Below are 19,091 nucleotides of genomic sequence, written 5' to 3'. Positions count from 1 at the left end.
AAGCAGGTTCGTGACATTTTTAGCTTTAGATACATATCCTTTGTATACCCTTGCCATCTACTGTTTGGCTCTGGTGTGCGCAAGTTGTTTTTCTTCTAAGGAGTCTTTTCGAATCACAAGATACCGTGGCTCTACCTATTGCTGGTAAACATGCATGGGCATCACTTCCATTTAGATTTTTTTTTTCTCCACCTTTTGGTTCAAACTTGTTCTTTCGAGCTCCTGTTTGATGCTCCATGTTATCATCGCCAGGGCCGCTCTGTTCCATTCCTCGCCAGAAGAGTAACAATCACCTGTTCTGAATTCTCCTAACACAGAACGAACACTTTCTTTGAGTCCCCTCTTGGTGCTTCGCGGGCCTTATCTGCGCCATCTTTGGCCCATGAGAATGGTCTCTGGATTGAAAGCACTCCATTCTGTTTTTGCCCCAAGTGTCATTGCAAGTACCCGAGGACTAACCTCCATCTAGTCTGTAACCTCTGCTTATGTCCAGGCAATCGATAAGACTCCTGCGTATCCGGTCTCGCGTTCTGCAGTAAAAAGACTCTTTGGAACGGACGACCTCTTCTCAATGCCTCAGCATCCACGACTCACCAACAGTGGGAGGACACCCCTGGCCTCTTTGGGGACATACATCAAGGGCGACCAGAAGCTGCAGAGCACCGGTGGTAGAGTCCAGGAGCCCTTGACGGTCCAAAGTTCTGACTTCTACCTGGAGAAGGTTGAGACTCTGTCGATACAAAGACAGCTCAAGGTAGTCACACTGAGTACTAGCTCCCACCAACGACTCGTCAATATTTAGTTCCTTTCGAGCCTTGAGCTCCCAAAGTACTCATGAGGTCTCTCGGTCACCACTGCGGCAAGGCCATGTTCTGCACCGAATTGAGAGTTCAGACCCAAGGCATGTCCATACTTCGATACTGAAGTCTGCCTCGCCCTTCCACCTTGGCAGCCACCGTTGGACTTGAAATCAACCTCGACACAGCATGGGCCTCAGACAGTGTGCTTTGAGGAAGGCGCTGGTCACACCTGCATCTTCTGTTTCTTTGCAGGACTTTGAGCAGCCAGTACTTCAGCCCCTATATGAGGAGCTCGACTCCAGATAGCATCGAATACACATACACCCTGGCACTGGTCGGATCCTTGCCAAGCCTCCAGACAAGCCTAAAGACTTTGCTTCTCCTAAAAAGGAAACTAACTTTCAAGTCGCTGGACTATTCTTCGGAGCAGACACCCCAGAATCATTGACATCAAGACACGGGCACCTCCACCACTGCTACCACCACCACCACCACCTCCTCCTCCACCACCACCGCCTCTCCTTATTCCCTATCTACCGCTTTCACCGCAACCTCCCTTTCCTGTACCATCCCTAGACCCTATAACACGTTCACACAGGAATCTTCTCCTTCAGGGTGTCTCAATGACCTGTATGATCCCTCTACAAGACACAACCACACGCGGACCCTTGGGATGGTTACGATTTAGCACCACTAGCTGAAATAGACCCAGATCTTCATCCGGCTAAGCAGTCGCCCTCTGATGACACTACTTCGTATCATGAGGTGCTCCAGCATGCAGTCACCTTCCTCAAGGTGGAAATGCACAAAGAACCTGAGGAGGAAGACTTCCTCATGAATACCCTCTCCTCCATGCATAGGTCAATGCAATATTTGCCCATGTTGAAGAGCATGCTATGACCAGCGCATAACACCTTCAAAGAGCCAGTGAAGGTGCATTTTTTCACCCCAGGGCGTAAAAAATAAATTAAAGCCTCCCCCCCCCCCCCCCACATCAGGGATCAGCTTCCACCGAACTCCCTGGTAGTACACTCCGCATCTAAGCTTGCTAATTCCCACTGTACAGACGATGCGCCGCCTGCAGACCGAGAGAAAAAAAGATTGATACGTTTGGGAAGCATGTCGTTGCCAAGTCTACCACACATTGGCAGATCGCCTATTCAGTGGGCCTACTCTCTCGCTACAACAGCACCTACTGGGACAAAATGGAAGATCTGGTTCAGCACCTTCTTGAGCTATACAGAAAACGTGAGAAGGAGTTGGTGGCAGAATGCTAAATTATTTCTAAACACCAGCACCAGGTGCATATTAGATGCAGCAGACAAGACTGTGCTTGCAGTCAATACCAGTGACCTTCTCCACAGACACTTGCGGGTGCATGTTGGGCTTTAAACTAGAGGCTCAATAGCATCTCCTTAACTTGCCTTTCGATGGCTGACACCTTTTGGAGGACAAATTGAGATGTTGGACCAAATCAAAAAGAGCACAGACCTTCAAAGCCACGGGTTCTCTGCAAACACGACTACCCACTACTCCTTTCGATGCACACCATATCTTGGCGGGACGAAAACCACCACTCCTGAGGCCTCTACATCCGACCCAAAGCAGCAACTGTAGAAAGCTGTCTTTTTATATGATATACCAAAAAGAGGTACATAATGCAAAGAGTCCAGGTATTCCCTTATGAAAGGGCAGGGACTTGCTCTAGCATTCCCAACGTGCTCTTCTAGGGGTTAGTGTGATCGAACAGCCTTAGGCTTATCACAGAATAGTGTTAGACATCCGCAAATACACACAACCGTCAAATGACGATCAAGACCCAATTAGAAGATCTACACCAATTTATAAAAGTAACGCATCTTGTTGTTGACCTCTGAGGCGGAAGCCGGAGGTGTGTTTGTTTGTATCTTGTGACATTTTTAAAACTGAAAACGTATCTCCTTCACTGCTTTTAAAACTGCACTCACCTGCACGGAAAGCGCTCGCTTCTAGCGCCTTGCAGGCTCACGGAATTCCCCCTGACACAGCCGATTGAGCGCTGAGACAGGGAAACTCCCCTCCACCCGCCATCGCCGCTCGAAGGGCAGCCACGCCCACTTCGAGGCCACGCCCCCTCGCAGTACTTAAACGCTGATCACTAGCGCGGCTTCAATCTTGTTGTTGACCTCTGAGGCGGAAGCCGGAGGTGTGTTTGTCTGTATCTTGTGACATTTTTAAAACTGAAAACTTATCTCCTTCACTGCTTTTAAAACTGCACTCACCTGCACGGAAAGCGCTCGCTTCTAGCGCCTTGCAGGCTCACGGAATTCCCCCTGACACAGCCGATTGAGCGCTGAGACAGGGAAACTCCCCTCCACCCGCCATCGCCGCTCGAAGGGCAGCCACGCTCACTTCGAGGCCACGCCCATTTCCCTCTACCTCAAATGTGCCGGCCATACCAGCGCAGCGGACGAGCGCAGCGGGAGCGCCGTTTGCGCGCCGAAAGCGCGCCTAAGGCAAGCCAGTCTGCGCCCGTCCGCGCACGACCGGGCCTTGGGCCAGACTCTATGCCGGATCCTGCCACCAAAAGGGTAAGCTACTGTCGCCGAGAGCTTCTCAGCCTCAGACCAACTAAAAACAGCACTTGTCATATTATGAACGATCCCAATGTCCCTTATACTAGCTGCAATACCTGTAAACCTGGAAAGTTACTCCTTCCCAGTCGGGATGCCCCACCCCCAGGCCTCAAAATAGCGACACTTAACTGCAGATCGCTTCCCAAGCACGCCCTACTCATCAATCATCTGATTGTCGATCACGATCTGGATATACTTTTCCTCACCGAAACGTGGATCACCGGGCATTCTAACTCGGACATAGTCTTGGCCTTACCCCCTGGCTTTCTTATCATGTCCCAACCCCGCCCCTTGGGTAGAGGAGGTGGATTAGCCATCATCTATCGAGACTACTTCGCCTGCCGAACCAGCGAGGTTCTGAGCCAGGGGTCGGAGAGCTGCCTCTTTATGATTCAGCTCTCCCCGACCAACTCCCTGTCAGGCCTCCTGGTGTATCGGCCCCCAGGGCATTTCGGCCCCTTTTCTGCCGCTCTCTTGGAAACCGTCTCATCCATGGCCCACCTAACATCTAACTTTTTGATAACAGGAGACCTTAACATACACTTCAATGACCCACTCGATTTAGGGGCATCTGATCTAATCTGTGAACTAGGAGCCCTTGGCCTCTCCCTTGTCAACTCAGGAGCCACGCATACGAAAGGACACCTGCTCGACCCCGTGTTCTCGAACATTCTTTCTCTTCAATTCACAAACTCCCTCCCCCTCCCGTGGACGGACCATTTCCTGGTCTCGGTCCACTTACCAGGGATATTTAAGAAACCCCAAAAACCTATAACTTACACCAAGGACAGATCATGGGCCAGACTCTTGGTGGAAGACTGGGCTAATGCCCTAGACGCCACGACCCCCAGTCTTACGGCTGATCCTTCCACTGCGGATATCCAGTTCAGAGACTGGATCTCCTCTTCCCTGGACAGTATCATTCCCATTAAAAATCGGGAGAATAAAAATAGGATTAAGGGCCATGCCCCATGGTATAACACCGATCTAAGAGCTCTCCGCAAAGAGTGTAAAAAGGCCGAGAGACTGTGGAGAAAAGACTGGCTTCATAGTAACAAAGACATGTACCACAGCTTGGTAAGACGCTACAAATCAGCCCTTAAGCTAGCCAAAGCTGCATTTTATGACAGCAGAATAAAAAACGCCACCAACTCGTCAAAAGAATCTTACCTGATAGTTAAAGAACTATTAAACATCCCAATAACACCCTCCTCTCACGTCCCTCCTCCAGACAGAAGTACGGACCTGGCCAACTACTTCGAATCCAAAATCTCGAGGATATTGGACTCCCTTCCAACCACCAGCCCACCTATCCACACGGATATAGAGGCCTGCAACAACAGCCCACAGCTGACCACTTTCAGAGCAGTTTCCCTTACCGAGGTTTTGTCCACGCTGGATAAAATGAAAAGTGGATCTCCCCTTGACCCAGCCCCGGTTAGATTCCTGAAAACCGTTTCGACCAACATAGCTCCCACCATCAGGGATCTTATTAACACCTCTCTCTCCCAGGGAACGGTGCCCTCCAACTGGAAGAATGCGGTTGTCAAGGCCCTGTTGAAAAAGCCCCAACTTAACCCGGACGACATGGCCAACTACAGACCTATTTCGCTGCTCCCATGTATCAGCAAAATTGCGGAGAAACTAGTGAATGCGCAATTGTCCCAATTTCTTGAGACAAACAATCTTCTGCGTCAATCCCAAACAGGATTCCGGCCCGGCCATGGCACGGACACTGCCCTCCTCTCCGTCATCGAGGAGGCAAGGTGTATCCTAGATTCAGGAGGATCAGTGGCAGTGATCCTCCTGGATCTCAGTGCCGCCTTTGATACGGTGGACCACCGTGTCCTTTTACATCGCCTGGCCAGGGCAGGAATTGCGGGAACTGCACTAGCATGGATTGAATCCTTCCTTTCCGGCCGCTCTTTTCAGGTGTGGGACGGTAACTCACGTTCAGACTCACTATCACTCAAGAACGGAGTTCCCCAGGGATCATCGCTTAGTCCCACCCTGTTTAATGTATACATGGCCCCGCTAGAAGATGTCGTGACCCCACACGGGATAAAAATAATAAATTATGCTGACGACACTCAACTCGTCGTTTCCTTGTCCCACCTGGATAACCACCCAGACAGCCTGCTGAACTGTCTCCAGGACATCCATACCTGGATGTGTGAATCCTCCCTGAGGCTGAATGGTGCAAAAACCGAAATCATGCTCCTGGGTAATAAATGGACGTCCATCCCTCCATCAGTTTGGCCGGACGCCTTCGGTGAAATCCCCACACCAAAAAAAGAGATCAAAACACTAGGAGTATGGTTGGAACCTGACCTCACCATGAGGACTCAGGCTGTCAAAACAGCTGGCACCTGTTTTGGTCTCTTGCGATCTGTTCGCAAGATCCTCCCTCTTCTCCCCCTCCCATCCAGGAAACTACTGGTCCAGGGGCTCATCTTAGCCAGGCTCGACTACAGCAACGCCATCTATCTTGGGGCACCGGAATTCACCCTGGCTAAACTCCAACGCACCCAAAATGCGGCGGCTAGGCTCATTATGAACCTCCCACCCAGAGCCTCAGCCAAGCCGGCTCTTAAGGCCCTACATTGGCTCCCTGTCCGCCAGAGAGTAGAGTTTAAAGCCTTGTGCACCACCCATAAGCTCATCAATGGGGTTGGTCCGGCCGCTCTGAAAGACATGGTTATCCCCTACAAAGCCCCCAGACTCCTCCGCTCTGACGCCGAACATCTGGCCACTGTACCAAAATTCAAGAAGGCTCGCACCGGTGGTCGCCGCTTCTCGGTCAAAGCTTCCACATGATGGAATTCTCTTCCACGCAGTCTACGCCTGGAATCCTGTCACGCTCTATTCCGAAAAAAACTTAAAACCTTCCTGTTTCCCAAATAGTCCATTTCCCTCCTCCCCCTCTCCTGGTCCACATAGATTTATAGCGCGGGGATGCCTACGGGTCACCAGGCGCTTTAGAAATCGCAAAATAAATAAATAAATATCTTTGTTAATGCACCAGAATCAATACGATCAGGTAAGTCCGTTTTGCAAGAGAAATACTTTAATGTTTAAAAAGTTGACAGTGCATTTTTCCGAACCTGCCATGTTATCCTATGGCAGGATAAACAAGTACAGCATTCAGGTACAGTACAGCGACTTAAGAGACCAATCTCCAGTACTTCTTTTTTTGTTGTTTTATAAAGCGCAAACTCTACCTGAAGGTATCGGAGCGCTTTGCATGAGCAGCAGTTGCGTTAGACGGACACATTAACTTGGTTAGGCACGAGGAGATTGAGTGATTTGCCCAGAATTGCCACAACCTGTACCGCCCCAACACAGTCAAAGGGGTGTACTCTTTGTTCTTCCTAATCACCAAAAAAGATGGATCCTATTATGCCCAGTCTAAACCTCAGGCCCCTCAAAAACGACATACTATAGAAACATTTTTACATGGTGACACTCCAAGATATCTTCCCACTGCTACAGCAAGGCAACACTATGGCTGCTCTTGACCTGAAGGACGCCTATTTCCAAATGCGTATCCATCGTACATATTAAAGTTTCCTCCTGTTTGTGGTAAGTGGTCAGCATTATCAGTTCAAAGTGCTGTCCTCCAGAATAACCACATCTCCCAGTTTGTTTCAAAGTGTCTTGTAGTAGTAGCTGCTCGCCCCAGAGGGAGCGCAATCCACATCTTCCCTTATCTGGAAGACTGGCTGATCAAGAGCGCCACACAATAGCAATGCTTGGTGCATGCTCAAATCACCTAACAGCTACTGCACAGTCTAGGCTTCACCATCAGTGCAACCAAATCCCATCTCCAACCCCAACAGGTACAGCCTTTACCTAAGAGCAATACTAGATTCCTGAGAAGATAAAGCATTCCAGAGCCCAGCTAGAGTGTATACATTACAAACAATGATTCCTCTTTTTGAGCCAGATCACTAGGTAATGGTCAGGACCAATGTTCCCTCTAATGTTTTTCCTCGATGTGCAGCAGTTTAATGTCTTTGTGCACTACAGCCAAGGCTATAGAGACGATGCCCATGTGCATTACCAGCAGTAGGTAGTGACATGGTACTTTGTGAGTCGAAAAGACTTCTTAGAAGAAAAACAACTTGCACACGTCTGACCCAAACGCTAGATATCTGGGGTATGCCCAGCATATGAATCTACAGCACTACATGCCACGAACATTAAAATAACATTTTCCTCTTAGAGTAATATAAAATACAGTGCCTACAATACATCAATCGTGTGATATCTCAGGCTTAAGTCTGCAAAGAAACCACAGAATATGGCGCCGTTTCTAGGCAGCCCACATTGCCACAAGATCTTCTTACACATGGCAGATCTATGCTGCACATATGCTGATAACATTACATCCGTTGTAAAAATTTGTATAGTTGTCATATTAGTGGGTGGACCTGACATACTTGCCTGAAAGAGCTCCACAGCATCTGAAACGCAGTTTAACAGTCACGTTCAACTGAATTTGTGACAGGAGTTACTGTTCAAGAGACTAAAGAGGAGAGGGCAACCCAAGGAACCCATCTGGGTTTATGGACTTCCATAAAAGAAAAAAGCTTCCATCCTTTCTTTTTAACTTCATATGGGCCGAGATAATTTAAAGTGGAGTCCAATGGCCGGCATTATTAAATGTGTCAAGAGAAGCAAAAGCAGACTAGTGAGTCCTTTATATTTAAACAGTCCATGGTCCACTATAAAGAGTAGTTGTGTTGCTGAAGTGAAAACATGGCCAAAAAAATCAATTGATCCAAATGTGCCTGGAGTAGTAGGGCACCTTGTTCCTTGGATAAAGCAGATTGTGTGCCTAAAATGGCTTAATTATTTACTGTCAAAATGGCTTTCTATAATCCACTATAGACCGAAATATAAACTAAGATAAACCAACATTACATATTTTAGAAATATTCATGCAGCTTCAGGAAGCATGCTCTTAGCCTAAAATATATAGATTGCAAAATACGGAGACATTATCCTTAAGGAGGTACAGATGTGGGTTGAGACCTCCTCTCTGAACCCAGTGCATGGAGGTTTTTGAGCAGTCTTCTAGTGTCCAAGTATTTGCTCTACTTTACATTTTCCATAAGTACAGCTCATTCAAAGAGGGGTCCCACAGAACGAAAATCTGGGTACTGAAACAATCACTTAGTAAGCTGACAATTACTGAATGATGTGGAAATCTCTGCTTTTTTTCCTTGAGAGATTCACCAGAGCAAAGAAATGCTAGGTAGGGTGGAAGTAGGGTAGAACGCCATACTCAACATAGTGAGGGGGGGTGGACCAGCCTCTTACTCTACGATCAGGAACATGTTCACCTTGGACTATAAATTGGACTATAAATGAATATACTCTGGGGGGGGCATGCATGCAGAAAGTCCACTGATATGACATACAGGATGCACTGGCAGTTTAGGTGTCTGGATTCTATTTTTCGTGCTATTCTGTGCAGGATACTGGAGCATTGGACTGGAGAATTTGGTATTCTTCAGTGATTTTAGTATTGGAGTTGCTGTTTTTATTTTAATTTGTTTTTGGACTCTGCAGAAATCAGTAGAGGACCCTTGTGCTCTGTTTGATCTCCCTCTTTCCTATAGAGATCTTTTTGTTTTCTTTTTAAAAGAAAAATGTCCAAGAGTGCCTTGAAAGATTGATGTGAAATTAGTCTGCAGGAGATGAAGGGAAACACTGAATGTGTGTCCTAGTACAAGTGAAAGATAAGAAATCTAAAGTCTCTTATGCCCTGCACTTGAGGTCCATGCCATGTCTCCTTTGTCACTTGCTCTCCGTCATCTGCATTAACTTTGTTTGTAGGGTCTCAGTGTGGAGAACGTTGACATTTAGAACTTTGAAGTGATTGGAATCCTTGACAGCCAAGAATGAATGAGCGCTCCTACAACTCTATACGGTATTGGGATTCTCATCTGTGCAAAAAATACCAGATGCTGTGTAAGACATTCCTTGCAGTTATTTCAGTTGCTAACAAAATATCCACTCCATTCTTGAGCCACACTAAATGGTAATATTCATCACAACTTTTCTTCATTTAGTAATTTCTAGTGGCCCTGCCTGTAATGAAAAAGCCTTTGGCTGGTGCTCCTGTCCGAAGCGCTATCTCGAGTCCAATTATGTTCTCTGAATTCTATATGGACTTCCAACCCAACACAATCTGGGAACTGAATCTGTTCCGAATGACCTGAAAGTGATTTCAGCTCTTATCGTAATTTTTGACACCTCTGATAATTCTTACCTGTGTAACTAGGTTTGGATCATTTGCAGAAGTGCTGGTCTTAGAATGGTTTATGTCCTCACTGAGTCGGAGTGACTACATCAAGACAATTTCCTTTGCAGTTTTCTTTCTCAAACCTAGGTTGTGGTCCTGTGGAGAGCCACAAAGCCAGTCACATCCCCCAATTTGGTTAATGTCTTTGAGCCTATAATGAGATCTGGGTGTTGCAAGCCTGCATGTTGGCACCTTAGTGTCTTCAACAGCAAGACTTTGATTCCCTCAGACCTTTAACACTTTTCCAGACTAAATTATGTATTCCCACACACATTTCCTTAATCAGGTTTTCATGATACTATACTGAAACCAGGTCATAGTTTCTAACATTTTAAAGATATTTTAAAAAGTGCTTATTCCTGTGGAAAAAATCACCTTAATCAAGTCCAGCTCAATCTGATGTTCCATTTTACCTTGTTAGAACATTTTTTTAAAGTTCTTTGAGAATTGTTTTACAAAAATGTCCAAAAGCACAAGCAATAAACAAGAGTAGCAGGCAGAGGTATTAGCATGATATATCATTTCACAGAATCTCACTGATACTAGTGATCACATATCCCTCAGAGGCTTTGCCACCATACAACATAGCCTTCTACAACGGCCTCATCAAGAGAGCAGCTGATATCTTCGGGGTCCCCTCAGAGGAGGAGAAAGGAGGCTCATGTTTCCACCTAGAAACATGAGCACCATCCACGAAAGGTACACAATACCTTCCAATGCTGCCAAGCATTCTGGACCAGGGCATGGAGACTTTCAAGGAAGACTGCCTCAGCAAAAAGAGTAACCGCAAGGGTTGAGAAAAAATACAAACCCTCCACAAGGGACCCTAAATACATTCAAGTGAATACAGTGGCTGACTCTATCATTGTTACCATAGCAAGAAGGAGAAGCAATGCTCATTCCACCACTGGCCCACTTCCAGAGAGGAAAGCTAAGAGAATGGACATGGCGGGGAGAAAAATTAAGAAGGCAGCCATGCAATGCGCATTGCGAACTCTAATGCCCTCCTCAATAGGTATGGCCGCGAACAATGGTACGACATAGATGAACTAATGAACAAGCTCCCAGAGGAAGATTAAAAAAGATCACAATCCATCATACATGAGGGAAGAAACATAGCAAACACCGGCCTGAAATCTGGTCTGTACGCAGCCGATACAGCCAGCAGACAAATGTGCACAGGCACAACACTTGAGAAGGTTCGTCAGGCTCAGAATTTCAGGCCTCAAACTGGAAGTACAAACTTCCATAATCAATAAACACTTCACAGGAGACTGCCTTTTTGGAAGTGAGGTAGATGAATCCCTACAACAAATACAAAGGACAATGAGACCGCCATGGCTTCCGGTACCCTGCAACAGAGGGGCACCTTCAAAAGAGGAAGATTTAACTTCAGAAGACCTACAGGAAGTGTGGTCTTCTCAGCAGGGCAACATCAACCACAGGGCAATGGACAGCAATTGAACCAGCAGTCCGGATACCAATCCTGGCAATAGCAACCAAAGCAGTCCTTTTGTGGCAGAGGAAGAGCCAGGGGGAGGGGGAGGAGCAAACTCCAAGTGACTTGCCCACAAATGAAGACCCCCACACTACACCTGTGGGAGGCAGAATAGCGCATTACCCACTTCAATGAGAAAACATCACTACAGAGAGTTGGATTTTAAATGTGGTACGCCATGGCTGTTGTATAGTGCTAACAATGAAACCCCCACCAAGGAAGTATAGGTTCCAAAGAACAGAACTCATACATTTAAGGAAGGAAATAAAAGAACTCCTAGAAAAACAAGTAATAGAGAAGGTACGAACAAGGGAACACAATTAGGGAAACTACTCCTAATTTGTTGGTACCAAAGCAAGATCTCACACAAAAACGGATCTTAGATCTCAGATTCATAAACCAATTCATTTGCATGCAACATCTCAAGATGTCAACACTGCAGTACGCAATCCCATAGCTACAAAATGGCGACTTCATGGCAACAATAGACCTAAAGTATTCCTGTCTGCACATCCCCATGAACCAAGCACACGAGATATCGCCGGTTCACTCACGAGGACCCTTGCAACCAATTCAAGGTCTTGCTCTTCGGAATAAAATCAGCACCAAGAGTTTTCACAAAGAGCCCAGTAGCGGTAGCAGTGTCCTTAAGGGGAGCAAGCCATGCCTCTCCTTATCTAGACCACTGCCTCGTGAAACCTAGTTCAAGGCAAATATGTTACCTACCTTTTCTTAGGTGATCACAAGGATTGGAACTTTCCATAACCCACAAGAAATCCTCAACAAGACCGGAACAAGAATAAACCTTACTAGGAGCAAGAATAAACTCCCAAGATTGCACAAGCATACCCTGCCCAAAGGACGATACAAGCTATCAAACTGCAAACTCACCTCTGCCAGAAGGGATAGTCTCGGACAGTGAAAACACTTATGAAACTCATGGGCATTATAGCATCATGCATTCCCCTCATTATCTATGCACATCTACACATGCACCCTCTACAGGAATGACTGTGCAACAGTTGGTCACAAACCAGGAGTTTGGAGGATCTCTTGGTTGTAACCGAAAAGGTTCAGACCGACATACAATGGTGGGCATTCAAGAACATAACACTAGGCAGACCTTTCAAATCACCCACTTCCTCAGTGACCATCACAACAGACGCGTCCCACAAGGGTTGGGGAGCACATTCAGGAAACCGGAGGGTACGGGGACAGTGGAATGATGCAGACTCAATAAAACACATCAACTTCCTAGAAATGAAGACTGTGTTCCTGGCACCAAAGGCATTCCAAGCCCACATAGGAGGGAAGACCGTATTGATCTAGACAGTTTGAGAAAGTGCCATCTTTCTTGCATTGGTATGCCCCCACTTTTTGCTGAACTGCTGATGTGCTTTGACTGAGTGTACCCTGGGGTCCTGCCAACCAGGTACCCAGGGCCTGTGTCCCTTCCCTAAAACTGTGTTGAACCTAAAACCCAATTGGCATGTCTGGCCACCTGTCCGCCCCTAGTAAATGGTACCCTAGGTACCCAGGGCAAGGTGACCAGAGAAGACCCCGAAGAGCTGCAGCACTTATAGTGTCACCCTTAGGGGCCAGGTACCCTGACACCCACACCCTGCCTTTACAGGCTGAGTGTCTAAATACAGAACTAAACAAAGAGTCGACATGGCATACATCCCTGTGTGCCATGCCCACAAGACCCACTGCTCTGGCATACCTCAGTTACCCCTCTAGCTGGGTGCCCTATGCCAGTGGTGTGGGCACAGAGGCATGAGCCCTGTGCCCCTACAGTACCCAGGGCCATTCTTAGGCACTGTGAGTGCAGTGCTGCCATTAAGAGTATATGGTGTTGGGAGGTCGACATAACGAACTCCACAGCCCCATGATGGCCCCACTGAAGACTGAGAAGTTTGGTATAAAAATTCTCAGCACAATAAACCCGCACTGATGCCGGTGTGAGATTTAATGTAAAATGCACCAGAGGGAATCTCAGAGATGCCCCCTGAAACCTAACCTACAATCCACGTCTGAACTGAGAGGCTGCCCCACAGCAGACATGTTGCTGGACCCCTGGGTGGAGAGCCCCCCTGCTCTCCTGGGCCTGCAACAATGCACATCCTGGGCTAGGTGCTAGGTCTCCTCCCCCAGGATGGGCAGGGGGAAGCTTCAAAGGTCTGCCGCCTCTGTGAGCTTATCCAGACCGTTTGCTGTACCCAGCAACAGGCCCCCACCGGTTTTGACCCCCATTCTGGCGGGAAGACTGGCGGGAAACCCTACGTCAGAAAGGAGGGTGTGCCAGCCTGTGCCAACCCCACCCCTCTGGTGGGAGAGGCGAGGTGAAGCACAACCCCGGGCTCCGGCCATCTTGAAGATGGGGAGCCCTGCCCAATCACAGCTAGGCTCCTGCCCCCCTCCCACAGGAGAGGAGCAGACTAGGGGGTGTACCCACCCCAGGACAGTGACCTATTGGTCCCTGCCCTTGCCCTACCTGTAACTCCCCTAAATTCAGTATTTAGGGGCTCCGTGAACCTTCCTTCCTCAGATCCCCGATAAGAAAAGAAGAAAGAAGATCAAGAAGAAGACCCATCATGCAGCTGCTAACAGGACGACACCCACTGACTTGGCCCCAGCCCTATCGGCCTGTCGATCCTGGAACCTGCTCCTGCTTAATCCCAGCGACTCCTGCGTACAGCAACCTTGGGACCCCCGGAGGACCTGCCTGCCTTGACCCTCTTGAAGACTGGGACTCCCAGAAGCAGAGGCTCTGCTTCCACAACCAAACCCTTGGTGCCAGCCTAGAGCACCAGACCAACCCACTCTGCACCTGCCGAGCCCGGCACGTGCCTGAGTGATCCAAGACCACGAGGACGTCCCCCCGGCGACTGGGACCCGAAGTCCAGTGCCCAAACACCCTCCTTGACGAACCAGATGACTCCTGCAGCCTCAGAACCAGGGACCCCTCCAACCGCAACCAGCTGAGGGTAAGATTTCCCGACGCCCAGACACACCCCTGCGCCCTGCAGGCCCCTGTGCCTTCCTTTGGGGTACCTACCTCCTCTCCAAGATCCCAACTTACCTCTCGAAGTGGTGGTCGCACCTGAAGAATCACCGTCCCCGAGTCTGCAGCCTTTGTTCCCTTTTTACCTTTCCCATTGCATAACATTGATCGCCCGACGCCTCAAAAGCACCCTGCACCCAGCCGCCCGAGTGCCCCTGGCCTTGCACCCTGTGTCCTAACCTACTTCCCCATTTGCCCTGAGCAAGTGACCAGGAGCCCAGCTCCCACAGCCGCGTGCCCTGCTAGCCAGCAGCCACCAACCGAAGGCCCCTACCTCTCATTGGATAACATTGGGCCTAACTACCTCTGCACCCTCCTGCCCCTGTGCCGCTGAGGGTGTACCAACTGTACCTACCTGACCCTTGGGGACCCCTGAGTCTATGCCCAGAACCTTAACTTCACTGGTCGAGTACTCACCTGGAAACCGATAACTCACTTACCTGCCATAGGATAACATGGACTGGTTTGACTCGAAAAATCTTTTAAGTGTGAAGTTTTGAAACTCTAAAATATTCCTATAAAATCGTCAGAATACCGAATTCCGAAGTACTCACCGGTGATCAGGAAAGAAGCCAGTACTGTACCTTGTAGCCTAGTACTGAACCGCAAAAGTAATCCTAACCGGGTTTACAAGTAACCTGAATTTTCTCCATAGGAAAACATTGTCTGCTTTTCTATGACATTTCTTCTAATTGTCTACTTTTGAAAACTTGAAATATTCCTTAAAAATCGTACCTACTACTGAAACGTAATTGCTTACCGATCTAAAGTAGATATCCCAGTGCTTGACCTAGGAGCCCAGTGCTTGATTACATAAGTAATGAGAACGTACTTTACCTATAACTTGAATTTTCTCCCATTGGATAACATTGCTAGATTTTCACTGAAAAGTTTCAAAGTGTGAACTTTTGAAATCCCTTTATATTCTTTAAAAATCATTGCAATAAGTGAATCGTTTTTACTAAACTGTTTTCAGCTTAGACCCCCAGGACTGAATCTAGGATCCAGTCTTGGAATTACAAAGGTAATCTATAAAGTAATCAACTGCATTTGAAAAGCAGTTGAGAAAACCCGGAGCAGACCCCGATATTCTTTCAAATTTCCGCCCAATTTCCCTCCTCCCCTATTTGGGGAAAAGTTCTGGAAGCCTATGTGGTCAACTGCCTGAGCACTTTTATTGAATCTACCCACTTCCTTGACCCTCATCAGGCCGGCTTTAGGCCTCAGCACTCCACTGAATCTATCGCCCTGGCCGTCCATGAGGTGTTAAGAAAGGGGGCCGACCAGAACATCTCCCAAGCTTTGGTGCTCCTGGATTTGTCGGCGGCGTTCGACACTGTAGACCACAACATCCTACTTGAACGTGTCGAGCACGCCGGCCTCCGGGGGCTACCACCGAAGTGAATTACCTCCTTTCTTCAGGACCATACTCAGGCAGTGTCCCTCCCACCTTTCTCCTCCGTGGGAGAACATCTCGCCTGTGGAGTCCCGCAGGGCTCTTCGCTTTCACCACTTCTTTTTAATCTTTATATCCGCCCCCTCATCTCGGAGCTCCAACAAAAATCTGTCACTATCCTCAACTACGCGGACAACCTTCAGCTTATTTTCAGTATCGACCCCTCCCCCTCCTCCATACAAAATGTCCACTCTGTCAAGAACTTCATTAGCTCCTGGATGAACCTTAATCAGCTTAAACTTAATCCTGATAAAACTGAGTTAGTTCTCACCGGTCCCCATGGTAACCCCTGGAATTCTTCCTTTTGGCCACCCTCACTTGGCCCCTCTTTTTCCCCTGTTGATACTGTTAAGAGCCTAGGTATTACCATCTGCAAGGACCTCTCTATGAGGGCACAAATTAACTCTGTTATATCCACCTGTTTCTACCACCTACGCCATATCCGTAAAATCAGTAGACTTCTCTCACGAAGCTCTTGCACAGGTCATCCTGGGGCTCGTTATTTCTCGCATTGGGTATGCGAATGCCCTATATGTGGGCATACCAGCATATCAATCCAAACTTCTTCAACTTATCCAGAATCAGGCAGCCAGGTTGGTCTATGGTCTGCCAAGATCTACCCATACCAAGCCCCTTTTAAAGAATCATCATTGGCTCCCAGTTGCTCAGCGCAGCCTCTTCAAACTCGGCTGCCTGATTCATAAAGCTCTTTCCTCCCAGGGACCTTCTTTTATTTCCTCCCTCTTGCACCGTTACGTTCCCCAGCGCGATCTCCGCTCCTCCAACCACAATCTTCTCACCCCCGGTTCTTTCAGACGTAAAAAACATGGAGGCCTGCGATTCTCCATTCAGGCCCCTCTCTTTTGGAACTCCCTTCCCCCCGCACTCCGCCTCCTCCCATCCTACGTCCATTTTAGAAAATCTTTGAAAACCTGGCTTTTTTCGCTAGCTTACAACTAGCTCACCCTATCTGTACTGGATAGCCCTCCCACTCCAGCGCTAAGAAACAGTAGGTGAACGTGCGCTTTACAAGTTGTATTTATCATATCATATCCTATCATTATCATTTATGTAGAAAAACCCATTGAGCTCAATGTTAGATTGTGTTTAGAATTGTGTTGCCTACTGCACCCCTGTACCTATTGTGTTTACAAAGTTATTACCATTCTGCAAAGTACTTACCTGAGGTCACTCAGAATTGAGAAAAGTTTTATTTTTAGAACAGGTATCAAAATATACAACTATATCTTTTGATATAGAAACCATTCGCCTGGAGTTCAGTCTTTGAGTGTGTGAAACCTTTTGCTGACTGAGTGTGTAAAACAAATGCTTTACACTGTCCTCTGGTACTGCCTTACTGCTCGACCAAGCTACCACTTTTGAGAGTAAGGTGAGGCCTGACTTTAACCTCTGTTATACCTCTGCGGTTGGTGGCCTCTATACACCCTGTACCTTACTTTGGTCCAGAGTATATAGTCACTTTCTCACAGACGGACAATACCACAACAATGTTTTACCTCAGCAAACTGGGAGGAACAAAATCATTTACCCTAAGCAAGCTAGCTCAGAAAATATGGACATGGGCCAATTCAAGGAGACTCAACCTGCTGACAATTCACCTGCCAGGCAAGGACAACATAGAAGCAGATCAGCTCAGCAGGCAGAACAGTAATGGGAGATAAAGCAAAGGAGCCTGCAAAGGGTCTTCAGGCTCTGGGAGACACCAGAAATAGACCTATTTGCAACAGTAGAGAACAAGAAATGCCAGTTATTCACCTCCAGGTTTTATTACCACCTATCAAAAGAGTTCCCTTTTGCTAAACTAGTCCGGGACATTTCATAGGCTTTTCCTCCAATTCCTCTGCTACATAGGATACTGGAAAAAACCAAACAACCAGGAGCAGACCTAATTCTTAATGCCCCTCAATGTGCAAGGCCAACCTGGCACTTATGCCTACTCAAACTGTCCAAGGCACAGATGATCAGATTCAAGGCAGAGAAGAAACTTCTCACAATGCAGAGGGGTCCAATATTTCCCCCGGAACCAGCTACACTCAGCCTAGCAGTGCCTGAGTACATAGAGTTCAGACATTTAAACTTACTGCAAAGAACATTGGAGATATTAAAGGAGGCAAGAAAACCAACCACAAGACCATGCTACAGAGCTAAGTGTAAAGGGCACATAGCATGGTGTATCGAGAACAGTACCTTAAATTCAGTATTCTTACAGGAAACTGTGCTCATATCTTGCGCACTTGCTAGACCGCAAGATCAACTACTCTAGCCAAGGTGCACCAGGCAGGGATTGTAGCCTACACCAGGGTAGGTTCATGTAAAAGTTTTTTCACATCACCAGTTATCAAAAGATTCCTGGAAGGTTCCAAGAGGATTGCACCCCCAAGGAAGGCTCCCCCGGTGCAGAGCTTAAACACCATTCTAACACAGCTAATGACAGAACCATTCAAACCCATGCACAAAGCAGCACTCTGACACATGACGATATTAATATTATTAATTGCCATTTGTAAAGCGCACAGCTACCCATCTGGTATCCCGGCGCTGAGCACCTGCAAGGAGATCCTGAAACACCATATTTAGAATAGCCATGTTTTTGAAAGTTTATGAAACTGCATTAACGAAGTGCAGTTTCTTATATACTGAGGCAGAGCATTCCACAGTTTTGGCCCTAAATAAGCAAAAGAACGTCCGCCCAATCTAGCCCGGTGGTTTCTGGACATACAGTATCGGACCTAACTCGCAGATCTCAAATCATGGCAGGGAATAGAAGGTGAGACCAGCTCTCGTACATGTTTCAGGCCAAGTCCTGCTTTAGCTCCTAACCTAAAGCAGAGAGCTTTAAATTGTACTCTTTTTCCAATAGGTAGCCAGTGCAGCTCTCAGAGAATGGGGGAGGGCGCCGTCGTGCTCTTAAGTCTAGTAAGAAACCTGCAGAAGTGTTGGGTAGCTGCCTTGTCAGTGGCCATATAGAGAATATTCCCATAATCCAGTCTTGAGAGGATAAGGGCCTGAATTAGTGTTCTCAGTGCCGAGTGAGGAATAATCCAAATAATGTTCCTCACCCATTTCAGGAGTGCAAAGAAGGTAGATGCTACTGTAGCAGCTTGAGTGCATATAGACAAAGCATCATCTAACCAGAGGCCCATGCTTTTCACTTTGGTTGAGGTGGTAGAAGCAATTCCTAAAGATGCAGGCCAGTACTCTGGGCCTCAAGATTGAGGGTCTCTACCCACAGTCAAAACCTCGGTTTTGTCACCATTCAATTTAAGCAAATTGCTTTCCATCCAGGGGGAAATCAGTCTAAGACCACAGTTGATTAAGTGAGCG

At 47.5% G+C, this 19,091-nt stretch overlaps 1 protein-coding gene across 6 annotated transcripts in view; it reads left to right on the top strand.

The window, feature by feature from the left end:
- The window catches only part of USP22 (ubiquitin specific peptidase 22), a 502,385-nt gene that overhangs the window by 254,794 nt on the left and 228,500 nt on the right, over nucleotides 1-19,091 (top strand). The window lies entirely within an intron of this gene.

The sequence above is a fragment of the Lissotriton helveticus genome, chromosome 10 (genome assembly GCF_964261635.1).
Source record: "Lissotriton helveticus chromosome 10, aLisHel1.1, whole genome shotgun sequence".
Taxonomy (NCBI): domain Eukaryota; kingdom Metazoa; phylum Chordata; class Amphibia; order Caudata; family Salamandridae; genus Lissotriton; species Lissotriton helveticus.
This window is presented reverse-complemented; position numbering and strand designations above follow the sequence as displayed.